Source organism: Lepisma saccharinum, chromosome 4 (genome assembly GCF_977018435.1).
Source record: "Lepisma saccharinum chromosome 4, izLepSacc3.1, whole genome shotgun sequence".
In the NCBI taxonomy this organism is placed as follows: Eukaryota; Metazoa; Arthropoda; class Insecta; order Zygentoma; family Lepismatidae; genus Lepisma; species Lepisma saccharinum.
In genome coordinates, this window is record NC_139232.1 from 101,973,288 (window position 1) to 101,989,050 (window position 15,763).

General features: G+C 39.3%; 1 protein-coding gene across 2 annotated transcripts in view; it reads right to left on the reverse strand.

Annotated features, from left to right (window-relative positions):
* LOC145986681 (putative fatty acyl-CoA reductase CG5065) overlaps positions 1-7,415 on the reverse strand; it is a 41,253-nt gene extending 33,838 nt beyond the window's left edge. Inside the window, exon 1 of one of the 2 annotated variants that reach the window (XM_083120984.1) lies at positions 7,303-7,415. The gene's annotated coding sequence lies outside the window, so the exon portion shown is untranslated. Of the gene's footprint in view, positions 1-7,298 lie in introns of both variants that reach the window. The other variant, XM_083120985.1, reaches the window with a different exon arrangement.
* Between the last annotated feature and the right edge of the window lie 8,348 nt (positions 7,416-15,763).

Here is a 15,763-nt window from a genome sequence, read left to right on the forward strand (position 1 = left end):
GTTCTGAGGCACCATTCTCTGGTTCAGTCTTCAAATTACAGAATCAAGAAGGAAAGTCGTTGGAAATGGGGCGTGGAAGTATGGCCACTACTATAATCAATTCGCCTTTTGTTCTTGAGGAAAAGGAACGAAGACTTTGATTGCACTTATTTCCTGTACTTTGATCTGTGCAAGTCTTTGAAGATCAGCGTGGAAAATCCATATACGAACCGCATTTGGAAAACCCCAGGTTCTAAGGTCAACTAGTAAATATGCAATGGAAGCCTCCTCTGGATAAGGTAACTGGAATATTGGAAGGAAATATTTAAATAATCATTTTTTTAAAAGGATTTTCCCTGATTGCGTAGTGGAAACGTCGTCTCCTTGTAATCAAAGGGTGCCGGCTTCGATACCCGGTGGAGGCACATACTGATTCGGATCGTACTTTAAACTGTACTTTCAGTTCCAATTAGCGTATCTGTGCACAAAAGTTGACTTAAAAACATAACTGAAGCTCATTTTCTAAAATATATTAATTTTTAAAGGACGGAGATGACAGTAGAGATGATACTGCCGAGACGAGACTATTGCCAGATTCAAGACCTTTATATATAAGACTGTAAAACACATGTTGGCCCATAAGTAATCTGAAAGAATGTAATTTTAATGTAACTGCTACTGTATGGTCTAACCTTCGTGTTAAAAATTTAACCTAAATGATTTGATTCTTGTTATTTTAGTTAGGGTCACTTTTCTGCCACTGATCGCAACGATGATAAATAGCTTTACAAGCAACAATCCCAACTTCTCAATAAGTGGATATTCAATATGGCAACCAAGATGGTCGCTTAATGACAAAACAATTCAACCGCACTTTTATTGCTAAGTTTTTATGTAGACATACATCTGTTCGATGCCACTAGATTATTAAAAGAAGTGCACGATGTTAGTAACATTCTGCATTTCTATTGTGGACAGAATGGCTGCTTCACAATAATACATTTTCAACTCTCCATATGTTTACAAACCTAACGCTGGCGCTTAATTTATAAAAATACACAAAATTAATATGATATATTACTTTTGGAACAATGTATCCAACATGGCGGGCTAAAATGTTCATTTGAACGTCCTGAACTTCAGTTTTCGTTATGTTTGAAATTTCAAACGAACCTCTAAGTTTGACAGTTCAAAGATGAGGATGAGTGGTCATATGATGAATTTGATGAAGGGACACTCACAAAGAACACGCATGACAATGTCGGGATTCGTACCTGTGACTCTTTTACTGCTGAATTGTCAAACTTAGAAGTTCGTTTGAAATTTCAAACATAACGAAAACTGAAGTTCAGTACGTTCAAATGGACATTTTAGCCCGCCATGTTGGATACATTGTTCCAAAAGTAATATATCATATTAATTTTGTGTATTTTTATAAATTAAGCGCCAGCGTAAACATATGGAGAGTTGAAATTTATTATTGTGAAGCAGTCATTCTGTCCACCATAGAAAGGCAGAATCTTCCTAACATCGTGCACTTCTTTTAATAATCTAGTACCATCCAACAGATGTATGTCTACATTAATCTTAGCAATAGAAGTGCAGTTGAATTTTTTTGTCATTAAGTGACCATCTTGGTTGCCATATTGAATATCCACTTATTCAGAAGTTGGGATTGTTGCTTGTAAAGCTATTTACCATGATTCTTTGTTCGATGCGGCAAGAGTTGCAACTGCTTTCGTGCAACCCAAGGTAAAAGTTATATTTTGCAAGTAAATATTTAATTGGGACTCAAGGTCCCTTTCGAGTGCAACTCTTGAAGTTAGAGGCCGAGGGAAGTGGGTTGAACAAATATACTAAGCATGAAGGTAACCAATGTCTTCCGAACACAACTTATAATTATATAATATGTCTTTCCTTTGCTTACGTGTAGTGATGTGTCGTACACCTACAAATGCTGCACATGCGCCTAGTTTTCATTGGCTTATAGCGTGCATAGATGGGAAAGGGGGTACGTTCAATGTCATTTTGAAGGGTAAGTGTTATTTTAAACAATGCCAGATGAATGTCAAGTGTTTGAAGGATAAGTTCTTTGAGAAGAAAGTAGTATTGTAGTGGAAAATAAATGACAGTCGAGGGAGACAAAGGATTGTTTTTTTTATATAATTTAACAATTATTGCATGCATTACGTGTGGTTAACAGTGGGGCAAATGTTCATAATTGTAAAGAATCCACAGTTCACACCCTTTCAACAAGTTCACATGATTCAAATGTTCATTTTTGAAAGGATGGCGTGTTTTGCAGCCACCCATGGCGCCCTAAAGGTGGGGGGGGGGTAAGGTTTAACCCCCCCCCCCGCCTTCGCTCAAAGTAACCAGCGTGTACTTGAAACTTTGTGTACTTTCCAAAATTCAGCAGAAAGTGGCGTAGCCACCGGGTGATAGAGGGGCTCCAACCCACAGAAAAAGGCTATTCATAAGAATTGTTCAGAACCATTTATAATAGAGGAAGACCCATACGCACAAACATACACAAAGGAGCTAAGAGACACAGCGATGAGACAAGAATAGATAGACAGAGAGATAGGGAAATGGAGGAAGATAGGAAAAGGAAATGCACAAAGAGCAGAAACAGGAGAGGAACGATGAAAAGAAAGATATGAGTATGACAAATACATAAATAGAGGCAGAGAAAACATGGAAGAGATAGTATTAGGAAGTAAGAAAGAGGAGAAAGGATAGAAATCAAGAGACCAATAGGAAGAGAGGAAAAGGAAGATATTAGAGAAACTGAGATAGATACTTAATAGACATGGCAAACAAAACAGAGCGCACCGAAAATCGTCCACGCTCGATTGATTTATTGGAATTTAAGTCCGGTTTATGTACAGAAAGGCTAATCGAGACTGATCCTGCAATTTAATGTGGAATTCGAACTATTATGTGCTTCCACGGGGGTATCGAACCCAGGAACCCTTGATTACTGGGTGACAATGTTACCACTACGCCAACGAAGAGGCTCCTCGTGCACCATTGAGCTCATGTAAGCAAGCTGTTTAAGAAACAGATGTAGGCCTACATTAGGTTTGCTTAAATTTATTATTCACAACGGACGGCCATAAGGTGGTAACCTAGCATCAGGCCGACACTTGAAGATATTCTTGACAACCAAAAAGCGGTCAGTGGTAGATTTCGAAGATATCCGAGCTAAAAGCCCGCCACATGAGACTGTGCTATGAATGGGCGATCTGCACAATGCTCATCAGAAACTGTGCTGTTAGAGTGATACCCTACGGCAAAGGGTACGATGTTACAATGGCCTCTGCAAGATAATCTGACGTACTTTAAGCCTAATCTTGCATCTTGTCTTACTTCCTTGTAGATAATCTACATTTTGATAAACCATGACTCCCACCACATTCCAACATGTTCATACAGTAATATTCAATATTTTTTATCACGTGCTCTTACTATCTAAAGCTTGGGACACGATTTATTGAAACATGAAAGATATATTGCACCTTGTAATAATCTATCTTTTATCATGTTTAACAACCAATCGTTCACTGTCAGCTATCAACAAACGTTTCAACATACAATGGATGAAGAAAAACATGAACAATCTTTCGCATAAGTTCTATTAAAGCAGGCAATCCCAAGGTGAAGACACAGCAGGTGACTCAACAAGACATTTCAATTAGGCTCAATTCTTGTAGCTGATATCAACTTCAGAAGTCAAGGTTATCATGGCAACCAGCCACCAATCTGGCATAGTCGAAACATATCTTGCTCATGCGCAGTTGATTTTACGATTTTATTTCTGGGGGGGGGGGGCTATGTATGTCTTAAAAACCGTATTTAATTGCATATGTTGTCGGTTGTGAAAATTCTACTATATTTGAGGGTTGAGAAAGTTTCATGGCGAACTCAAGATTAGGAGTGATACCCAGACCAAGGCCATTATTTTTATACCGGGTGTCCCAAAAGTCCCTTGACCGAGAAATAAATATTTGTATTTGAAAACAATACTTGTGTTATTAAATCAACAATAATGTAATAAATAAATAAATACAAATATTTATTCCTCGGTCAAGCGACGTTTGGGACACCCGGTATATTTATTTACAACCTACATTTTCATATTTGTGCAAAAGGCAGACCTCAAAGTCGAAGCAAGGGGTGACACTTACCGAAGATAAAAAAATAGCAACCTCTCTTCCACGTAGCACACCCTGGACTGCATTTTTGCAGACTAACGAGACTCTGGCGTAAGGACGCAAAGCCAGTATATTCTTCTGTGGGGCTTATGTTGTCCATATGTGTGTGACTATACTTTTACCCATTTAATCTTATCACTATTCATCCTCATATTCGCGATTAGGCAAAAGTAGCAGAAAAGCGAAGTAAAATAAAGTAAATGAATCAATCAAAGTCGAATCAAATCCACAAAAATGTGTTCACAGCTGTACAACGAATAGAGAAAACATCAAGTTTGCCAACGGAGGGAGCAGCTTGCACTGTTAGCCTGCCCCTGCGTTGCCAAAAGCTCGTTGCCTTTACCCAGTGTAAATATATGTATAAATAAATAGAGCGCATGCTCGTTACAGTTTCATGCATAACATGCGACGATGTCTCGTTTCTCGACACAGGCACAAGCGAAGCCGAAGGAAGAGGAGAAAACAAATGACTGTCTATTTTAGTTTGCCTGGGTCATTCTCATCTTGGTAGAACGGTGCACTTGAAATTTCTTCTCCGCTCATACTTTGAAGTCCAATTAGTCGACAGAAACCTGTGTTGATTATATCAATAACTGACTTCCGTGTATTTTCACTTGAAATGCTTTTCAGGTGTGTTGCGAATATAAGCGTAACTTAGCACTATATCGGCCTGGCACCTTCAATTTGAATTCCCACATGAGTTTTCATATTTACACATATAACTGACCTGCCTCCCAGATAGCGTAGTGGTAACGTCGTCGCCTTGTAATCAAGGAGTCTCGCCGGCCCCCGTGGCGGAGTGGTTAGCACATCGCGCTACGACGCCAGGGATCCCGGCTTCGAATCCTGGCCTGGGCATGGATGTTTGTGAATGTCCATTCATCAATATCATCATATCATCACTCATTCCCATCTTCGCAAATTAGCCAAAAGTGTCACAATAGGTGAAGTAAAATAAAGCAAATAAAAATAAAAAAAATAAGAAAATGAAAATCAAGTCTCGTTGTGTGGAGACACATGGTGCTGCAGAACTCACTTTAAACTGTAGGTCCAGTCCCGATTAGCGTATCTGAGCATAAAGTTGACTTAAATCTCACACATGTAACTGAACAGCAACGGTAGATATGAAATCCACGTCGCCTTGTCGGGGATTGTAAGAGAATACCTACTCACCAAACTTATAATCTTAAACTAAGCGTTGAGATTTTAAGTCCCTTGCACAGCCAGGCTAACCGGGAGTGGACCTACAGTTGGATCTGAACCACTATGTACCTCCACCGGGTATCAAACCATGATCCCCTTGATTCCAATGCGACGATATTAGCACTACGCCATCGGGGAGGTCCTTAAATTGGGTGTATTTAGAGGAGAACTTAATATATCACCAACTCGTAAGTTATGAAATGGCTTGGTTTATTTCTACGAACGGCTGGATGAGAAATTAACTATCTTCAATTATTTAATATGTAATTTTTCTTTAGAGTAAGAAAGCTTCTCTGTCAAGAACAGCAACACATCTCTCAATTTTTGCATTAAAATTATGCACTGCCAAGAAAGCAAAATTCACAAAATAATTTCGATGTTTTTAAAATGGCTATTCTCAAGAAAGTTTTTACGGTTGTTTTATTTTAATATGTACAATTCAGGAAATAGATATGCTTTAGGCTTCATTCCATCTTTTTTTTACGTTTAACTATTAAACACGAGATGCTCAGAACAACAGCATTTTGCGTCTGTCAAATCATTTAAGGGATGGTGAGTACAAAAAAATTTGGAAGATTACAATGCACTCTTGTAGAAGCCGAGAAGATTGTTATATTATATCATAACATGACATTTTAAATATATTATTATTACATAGTGAACTGGTAGCTATGGCCAAGTGCAATACTCTGTACATAGCAACTATTATGGACTTTACTTATATGGGAAATTGCACGAAAAGTGGACCTACTTCATGCAAATAAGTAACAAAAGTTATTAGCATCTGTAGACTATATGCTTCACAAACAAATGAAGTCAAATTTTGATACATTTTTAAAGCGTCACACACATGACACATGTTCATTAATGCTTTTCAAGCATTCAGCCCATGTCATAATATTCAAGGTTTTTTTTTCATTTGTTAGCAGACACCACAAAGTACGTTATAATTCTATAAAATCAGTTTATTATGAATATTTTAATCCAATCTCATGTCTAGAACCTTGCAGTTTGTGTTCGAAATGTCACACACGTAACGTTTGAATTTCCCATGTATTCATATGTTAAACATGTAAATCCACATTGGTTATGAGTGAAGTTCCATTCCTGGAATGTGTGTGTTTCTGTTTATGTCATGAAGATAGAGACAACAAAGAGAGAGGAAAAGTAGAGAGGAAAAGAGAAAATAGAAAGAGGAGGAAAGCAAGAGAACGAGGGAAGCAGATGGAGAACATAAAGAAAGTGAAAACAGGGGAAGATAGGATAGAGAGGAAACGAATTAGGGGGATAGAGAAAATAGAATAGAGAGGCATGCGGAGAAAGCGAGGGAGAGAAAACGAAGTAGGAGGATAGATTAAAATAAAATAGAGACGCATACGAGGAAAGAGAGAGAGAGGGGAAACGAAGTAGGGGGATAGAGAAAATAGAATAAATGGAGAAGGATACGAAGAAAGCAAGAGAGAGGAAACGAAGTAGGGGAATAGAGAAAATAGAATAAATAGAGAAGGATACGAAGAAAGCGAGAGAGAGGAAACGAAGTAGGGGATAGAGAAAATAGAATAAATAGAGAAGCATGCGAAGAAAGCGAGAGAGAGGAAACGAAGTAGGGGGATAGAGAAAATAGAATAAATAGAGAAGGATACGAAGAAAGCAAGAGAGAGAGGAAACGAAGTAGGGGATAGAGAAAATAAAATATATAGAGAAGCATACGAGGAAAGCGAAAGGGGAAACGAAGTAGGGGGATAGAGAAAATACGTAGAATAGAGAAGCATGCGAGAGAGGGAGAGACTTTATGAGTACCGAAAGAGAACACGCCTGAACATATTTCGTCCTGCAGCCAGAACAGAAATTCTCCACCGATGGCACTGAAAAGGGTCATGGAAAAATAACAGAACGTACTTACGACTTCTCGCAGTGCGTCTCCTTGCTGAAATACGTCACGGCACTGGCGAGTTTGCACCGACTCGAAGGCCAACGGGTATTGGACTCCTTCGTCGCGAACTGAGCGAGGAGTGGTGTGCATTCACACTCCCGCGCCGAACCTACTTTTACCCCGTCTGCTTCCTGTGCGCAAACACAGCGCCACTCTCGTGATTGGGTGAGCTTTTTACCTCGCAAGTGTCCCCCCGATTGTCCTACCCGAATGTGAGTCAATAAGGTTGGATAACGAATCCCAGAGAACACTCGACGGAAGGTGAAAGTGAAGAACGCTTATGCTCTGTTCCGAAAACCCACGCCTCTCTCACCCCCAAGACGCACTTGCGTGTGGTTTCGGTGCGTTACGTAAGGGTTTTTCCTCTGGAAATACTCAGATTCTAACATCAGGTTCCATTATTTCTCCACCACCTGATTTCTCACCGTACCAATGGAGACAAAGCACTTCCGTCAGGCTTAGAAACATCACAATGCCGTTATATCCAGGAACATATCGAGAAATATATTTCTGGGAAATCCGAACGAAGTGTGTCACAATTAATAACAAAATAAATGTTTACTATGTTATCATAATATGAACCAGAGGAACGTAACTCCAAAAATGCTGTTTTCGGTTTTGTTTCAATAAACTCCTCTGAAGGGCTCCATTTGGAATGAGATCGAGCTATCTCCACTTCTAATCGTTAGCAGTAAGTTGGAGTACTGACTATTTTGAGAGTCAAACATATTCCAAAGAATACATTACAGTAAAACCTCGTTTATACGTACCCCGTTAAGCCGGACTTCGCTTAACCCGGACGCGCTTTTTCTTCTTCTTCCAGTCAACTTGCGAATGCGGGTTCATTTCTTGCTCTCTGATTGGCTGTTGGAAAGTTACGGTGCTCTGATTGTGAGAATATCTTATTTGCGCTGTACGTTAGGTTAGGTTAGATTAGAAAGCAGCAAATTTGCGCTGAAAATAGGAAATAAGATATTCCCACAATCAGAGCACCGTAACCCAACAGCCAATCAGAGAGCAAGAAATGAACCAGCATTCACAAGTTGACTGAAAAAAAAAATTCGCAATCCGGACAGGCAAAGGCAAAGAAAAAAAAGAAGAAGCAGCAGAATGCAAGGTTTCAAATGTGGCTAGAAGTCAATAATCAAATTCGTCGTACGTACTGCATTGTATGTACTATATTGCTTTACATTTTACTGTACTGTATAGTGTATTTAGGTCTATGTAGAGTACTGCATCGGACCACTTCCGCTCGCTCAAACTCGATCGAATCTCCCACGCTCGAGCGAGATTCGCTCGAATATATAGAATATCAAATATCATTTCAATGCGACAATAATCCTACAAATATATGTGTAAAATTCGTGCTGGTAGTTTCAGCCCATAATTATCTATTCATTTTCATATATTGCTATGTATTGGTAAGATAGGCTAAATTACATTTTAACATGGAGATGATGACGTTCACTTTAGTTTCAATTTCACAGGGTCTTTCACTTCACGAACTCCCACTACCACAGACAAATTACGGTTGTACGTGAACTACTGGGCTTCGAGCGTATACCGATCGTTTGAATGTTCGAGCATTATTCGCTCGAGCGCAGATACAATCGATTCCGTAAGCCATCTAGCGTCATACGTGCAAACTATTAGACGATCGAGCAAAAAAGCCTCAATGCAGCACTTAGGCCTTTTAAATACACCATAATAAACGTGTTTTGTTGTTTTAAATGGAGTTTTAATGCTCTATCTTCTGTTATTTTAGGTTATTTCAGTTAATCCGGACTTTCGTTAAACCGGTCAACTTATCGCCCCCATTAGTCCGGATTAACGAGGTTTTACTGTATTTCCTCTCTTGTAAATTTGATAGATTGGAGTTACGTCCCTCTCGTTCTCACACGACAATTTTTTGGTCTATTCAAAATTATATGTAAATTAGTATTATATTGTTATTGTTACATGGATAGTTAAAAAGACGGCACAAGAAAAGATATATAACAGCACGTATTCATTATCTAGCTTACTTAAGGTCGCCAAAATTTGTTTAAAAATAAGCGTCCTGGGAAGGTAATTAATAACAAATAGATAGAGAATTAAATATAGGGTGAGGCAGTCAAACGCGAAGATTTAAAAAAATCACAAAAAATAGAGAGCAAATATTAGTTAATTTTTGAACATGAATGTACTGTACATGAGTTGAAATTGCTAGTGTACCTGAAAAATGTTCATTTGGTTTTTAAATATGGTGTCAGTAAGATGGCGTCCTTGGTTTTGCACACATTGTCGGAGTCTCGGAGTAAATCCGCCCATGACGTTATGCTGACATATTGGTAACCTTTTTCCTTCCTGTCCTCGATGACTATGACCCAGATGAAGAAGCACTCTTCCAGCAAGATGGTGCAGCTAGCCATACTGCCAGAGTGTGTATGGATGTGCTTAGACTCGCATTTCCTGGCCGTCTCATCAGCACATTCGGCGATATTCCGTGGCCTGCCCGTTCGCCCGATTTGTGGCTCCTGACTTTTTCCTTTGGGGTTACCTCAAATCCAAAGTATTCAAGGACAACGCTCCAAGAACCAGGGATAATTTGAAGGAGCGAATTCGGCAAGAGATCCACAACATTCCGTTCGAGATGCTACAAAGCGTCATGGGCGGATTTACTCTGAGACTCCGAGAATGTGTGCAACACAAAGGACGCCATCTTACTGACACCATATTCAAAAAATGAACATTTTTCAGGTACACTAGTAATTTCAACTCATGTACAGTACATCTATGTTCAAAAATTAACTAATATTTGCTCTCTCTCTATTTTTTGTGATTTTTTTAAATCTTCCCGTTTGACTGCCTCGCTCTATATTTATTAAATAACAAAAAAGGATGTTAGATCCAGTTGACAAAAGTAAAGTTCCTTACATAATATTTTATGCATATTATTGTAAGTAGTAGTGTGCATAAATCTTTGTTAGTATTGTCAATCAAAGTCGTATGATCCCAATATAACCCTTGCCCTCCAGTAAGTTCGTCGAAAATAAATAAGCATGGATTATACAAAAAATGTTAAACAAATATATTTTCAATATTTAATTTTAGTACTTGTTAAGTCTTTCGGAGATTCCGGAACCTCCCTAAATACGTCCTTGATTATATCGACCCCAAGGGTTATTTTTTTGAGTCTTGGGCAGGGAATATGATATTTAATCTCAACATACTAATTCCTCGTCATGGAAATTGAACTAAAAAAGATTTTTAAGGCGACCAAAATAGCAAACAAAATCGTTATGAATTTGATGTTTTTAAATAGGAAACGTATCACTTTTCAAGGAGGGTATAATGGAAGCAAAGTAAACCCACCCATCCACCACCTAATTTTCCCTTATATCATCTCTATTATACTGTTACAGAATATCTTTACCGCGGTACATTCTTGTCATGCTGCTCTAGAATATACCTGTCAATTAATATTATGTTTTAATAAAATAATTACAATCTAAATTCAATCTTATATACTAATAGAAAGTAACATCAGTTGTGTGTGTGATTTTTCTAAAATGCGCCCACAACTTTTAAGAAAATGGGTTACACTGGCATTAGTTAGCTAGCATGGTAAGTCCACCATTTCAAAGTTTTCCTGCAGAGATTTTTTTATAGATTTTGGTGTGTTGTTTCTTGGTATAAGAAACACAATTATCGAAGAAATGAAGCAAGGATTATGGGTTATCGACCAGGTGAGTTATGGAAAGGATTCAAAGCTTTCGAGAGCTAACGCCATTCTCATCTTCAGGGTAGAAGACACAAGGACACTTCTGCCCTGAAAATGAGAGTGACTTTAGCTCTCGAAAGCTCGGAATCCTTTCCACAACTCGCTTGGCCGATAGCCCGAGAGAATATTTTCATCATTCATCGCCAGGGATGCTTCAAGACTTAATGAAAGAAATGTTTGTGATGTAATATGTCTAGAATTGACAAAATGTGGATTTAGTGGACTAGTGGTGTGTGAACATCTTCATGGTGAATTTGAATTTTGAATTTAAATTTTTGGGTGCGTCAGCACTTAGGCTATTTTGTACCCGTCACTTTATACGGGGTCCAGCCCCTTACCTGATCTAAAAAGTAACCAATAACATAACTGTAACGTTGGAAGGCTAAAATATTCTGACTTAGGTTTACAGAACTAAAATAAACATAATTTTAATGTCGTGTCGTGACTAATATATTAAAATATTCTGACTTGGGTTAAAAGCTGAGGCTGTAAAGGATGCACTCAGCACACATACGGACAAGACACAGGAAAACACACACAGAATTATACTGGCCAAGGCCAGTCGCCAGAGCCTCGTTCGTCTGCAAAATGCAGTCCAGGGTGTACTACGTAGAAGGTCACTCCTTACACCCCATCTTCATGGTGATATCTGATCCCTAGACCATCTAGAAGTGCAGATTACAAATATACGATAGTTCCCATATCCGCGAGTGCCGTCTCTTGTGGTGGAGTGGTTAGCACATCGCTCTACTACGCCAGGGGTCCCGGGTTCGAATCCTGGCCTGGGCATGGATGTTTGTGAGTGTCCATTCATCAATTTCATCACATCATCATTCATCCCCATCTTCGCAAATTAGCCAAAAGTGGCATAGAAAAGCGAAGTAAAATAAAACAAATCCATCCATCCATCCATATCCGCGAGCCATGAAAACTGTTTAAAGGACACTAGCAAAGAAACTGGCCTAAAGTTTTAGGTGGGATCCGAACCACTATGTAACTCAAGAGGGTATCGAACATGGGACCCCTTGATTACAAGGCGATGTAGGAAGTTGAAATCCTCCTCCCTCTTTTATGTATGACATGCTGCACGCACAAGAAACAGAACAATCAATTTAAAAGTCACTTGTCTCATAAACTCTCATCTCGCTTGAAAACTATAGTAAAGTACAAGGTGGCCCCTAAAAAGGTAACAGTAAGTATCAAGTAGTGAGGATTTCGGGTACGTTGTTTTGGAACACTCTGTGTAAAATGTTCGCCTTATTTGAAATTGTTTTACTGTGACATTTATTCAGATATTTGAAGGGGTAGCTCTGTCGTTTGCATGTGTTCTTAACATTTAACTTTCTTTTAACGAGTATGCCTATTCTTTTTTTAAATTTTTATACGTTTTATTTCGAAACTTGAGACAAGACAGGAAACAAAACGGGTAGAGTCGAATTAATTTCGGAACATCTCCAGCAGACTGAGCCAGTCTGTCTAGCGAGCCTAGTGGGCGTGTAGAACCTGAACAAGGGGCTTAGCGATAGGTTCTGGGTTGAGATGACGTCAGCGGCTCGGTTGGTTAATTGGCTGCTTCGAGAGTCGTGACTCGTTCCGAAGCTTCAAATGCATAACAGCCAAAGATGTTACGGAAATAATCTCCCTCTACTATTCTTGATAAAATGATCCAGTTGTGTTCTGGAACAGAATCCCATGGATATTTTTTATACGTACCCCCCTCCGCTTATAAAAAATCCTGGGCACGCCACTGCACAATTCTGTTCATCTTCCTTCGACCAAGAGCGAAAGCCTTACGTAAGTGAAATAAGGCAGCGCGTCGTTCATTGTTTCTCCTGGGAAGAGACTCCGTGTTCCCGAGTCACTCAACCATGTCACGCTCCGTGAGAGAAAGGACTGCCGTAATACACTCTCGGTCGATTTGCACCAACGATAAACCAGGGTGCGAGGTCGTTCTCAGGTGCTTTGGTGCTCAAGTCACTTCCGTGGTGCGGTTGCGAACATTTGGGGAGGGGTGATTATGTGCCATGCTTTGTAAATCATTTAGTGTTATAATAAATATTGTACCTCGCTTTCCTTCTATGTGCCTCATTTTCTCACTTTTCATTCTGTGTCTGTTTCTTCCTCTTTCTTCTATTTCATTATCTCTCCTTCTATCTATATCATTTTCCCTCATTCTCCCTTTCATTCTGCCTTTCTTTCTTTCAATCTCATTTATTCTCTCTCTCTCTCTCTCTCTCTCTCTTCTCTTCTACCTATCTCATTATCCCTCCCTTTCTTTAGGTAGAAAGAGTCAGAAATTAGCGTCAGAGCTTTTTTGGAGTTTCAAAATAACTTTTTCCACACAGTTGAAAATTATTTTTGCTTTTTTTATTTGGTTGAAATGTGGTGAGATTTGTGAGCAATTCGTGCCAGCAAGAAGACTTAATCCATGAATACCTGCATCGCGCTATTTTTCACCTTTCTCTTCTTATATTTCTTCTCCAGTTCCCTTCCTTTTCCTGGTACACTTTGTACTCTCACTCTGTACATCATTATTAAGAGCTAGAGGAAGGTGCTGAAATTATTGCTCTGTAGATCTGACCGATATGTGTTATACACACGCCCTTGCATCACGAGTTAGGAAATGAATTGTCTTCCTATTTATTTCCCTGTAATGAGCGTAAATGTCAACTTGACTTTTGTAACCATACACAATGGTATGTACACTTACACTTTTCTTCATGTACGAGGGCTGTCCACAAACTAAGCCGTTTGCAAATATTGCCGCTGCAGCGCTCTGGTTGCGATGGTTCGCTTGCGTGTCGAGTTTGTTGATTCTTTAGCTAGGCACGGACGCCATTTGTAGGCAGCGTGTGCGCATCGTGCTGTGTTTTTAAATAATGTTTAAGAGTATTGAGAAGTTCGGCGAGTGTGGATTCTTAATTTTCACACTTGTTTTTTTTTCAGGGTGGCGACAGACCTGGAAAACCTCGAAAACCAGGAAAACTCAGGGAATTTGAGGTATCAAAAAAGTCAGGGAAATGTCATTGAATTTTGTCGATTTTTTTTTTTTTTTTAAAGATGTTGTTATGGAACTCTGCAAGGAACAGGAAATGTTGTTGATAAATTTCGGCCTCAACTTTTAGGCCCCTTTTATGCACAACCGCCAGAAACCAGGGATGGCAGGAGAGAGAGAGAGAGAGAGAGAGAGAAAATTCCGGAGGGGCAGCAAAAATGTGTTAAGCCTCTAAATACATATTAAGTGGAAAATGTATTGAATTATCATTTATTCTGGTCCGTTTGGAAGTAGTAAGGGGACACAACTCTCGACAGATGGAGGGGATTGCAGCAGGTGGCGCCGTCCGATAGTTGTCGGACGTCGTAGTAAGGCATTTTGTTGGACAAACTGAAGGAACATGGAAACAAATATACTCCATTGATACATTCGATTTTTGTCGAATATCACCACCCGACAAAGTATCTTACTACAACATGCGATAAAAATTGAATGCATGGCACTCTTATGGAATTGATTTTTGTTGGACTTCGGACTGCAACATCCAACTAAAAAATGTCATTAATCTCTCACTCCAATATTATGAAATAAAATGCTAATATTAAATACGTAAATATTTTAATATCATACTTACTCGAATCTTAAAAGCATATGACTTTCTTCAAGAATTGACTTTTCTCTGCCAGCCCTGCTAAATTTTCACTTTTTATTTACTGATTTATACGAGGGGCGGCCAGAAAGTAAGTTCCAATTAGTAGGAACCTTGATTTTTTGCAAACGCCAAAACCGTGAAAAATATTAATTGCTGCGAAGTTGTGTTTATGAATGCGCCCGTTCGGAATATCAAAATAAGTCGAATTTGGCATAAAATGCGAATTGTTGGCGTTTTTCGCGATTTTTCTATAAAATTTCGTGAAATCAAACATTCTTGTCTTTTCTAGGCTTAAGGAAACAAAGTGTGCAATATTTGTGTACATAGAACGAGCAAGTTTTCCAACATTTTATTCAAGAGTAAACTATAATACTATAATACATGGAATAATTCCGACAGCCACATTAAATCATGCCGGCCCCCGTGGCGGAGTGGTTAGCACATCGCGCTACGATGGCAGGGGTCCCGGGTTCGAATCCCGGCATGGGCGTGGATGTTTGTGAGTGACAATTCATCAATTTCATCATGTCATCACTCATCTGCATCCTCGCAAATTAGCCAAAAGTGGCACAAAAAGCGAAGTAAAATAAAGCAAATCAAATAAATAAATAAATAAATAAACATTAAATCATGTATTTCCCACGATTTTTCCAACTTCTATCAAACCAACTTGCATCACAGAGCAAAGTGGCAGGGCTCTGACAGGAGATCGAGTGCGTATCTAACGTCACGCGTGAGCCGCATCTTCAGTGTTTATCGCGCGAGATGTGTTTTGAATTTTCAAGCTAAGTGCGCACCATCAGCACTTGTCGAGCGAGAAATAATGGAGCTCAGTCGTTAGGTCATCTGACTACCATGCAAGAGACCCGGGGTCGATCCCCGGAGGGGGAGAACTAATCTGGCGCCCACCCAGCGTCGTATCAAACGGGTACCTGGAGGAAACTTTGGGGTGTAAAGGTAGCCAGCAGCGTGGTGCTGATCGGCCGTGATCAAGAAAGTGTGAGGCCCTAACTCCACACCC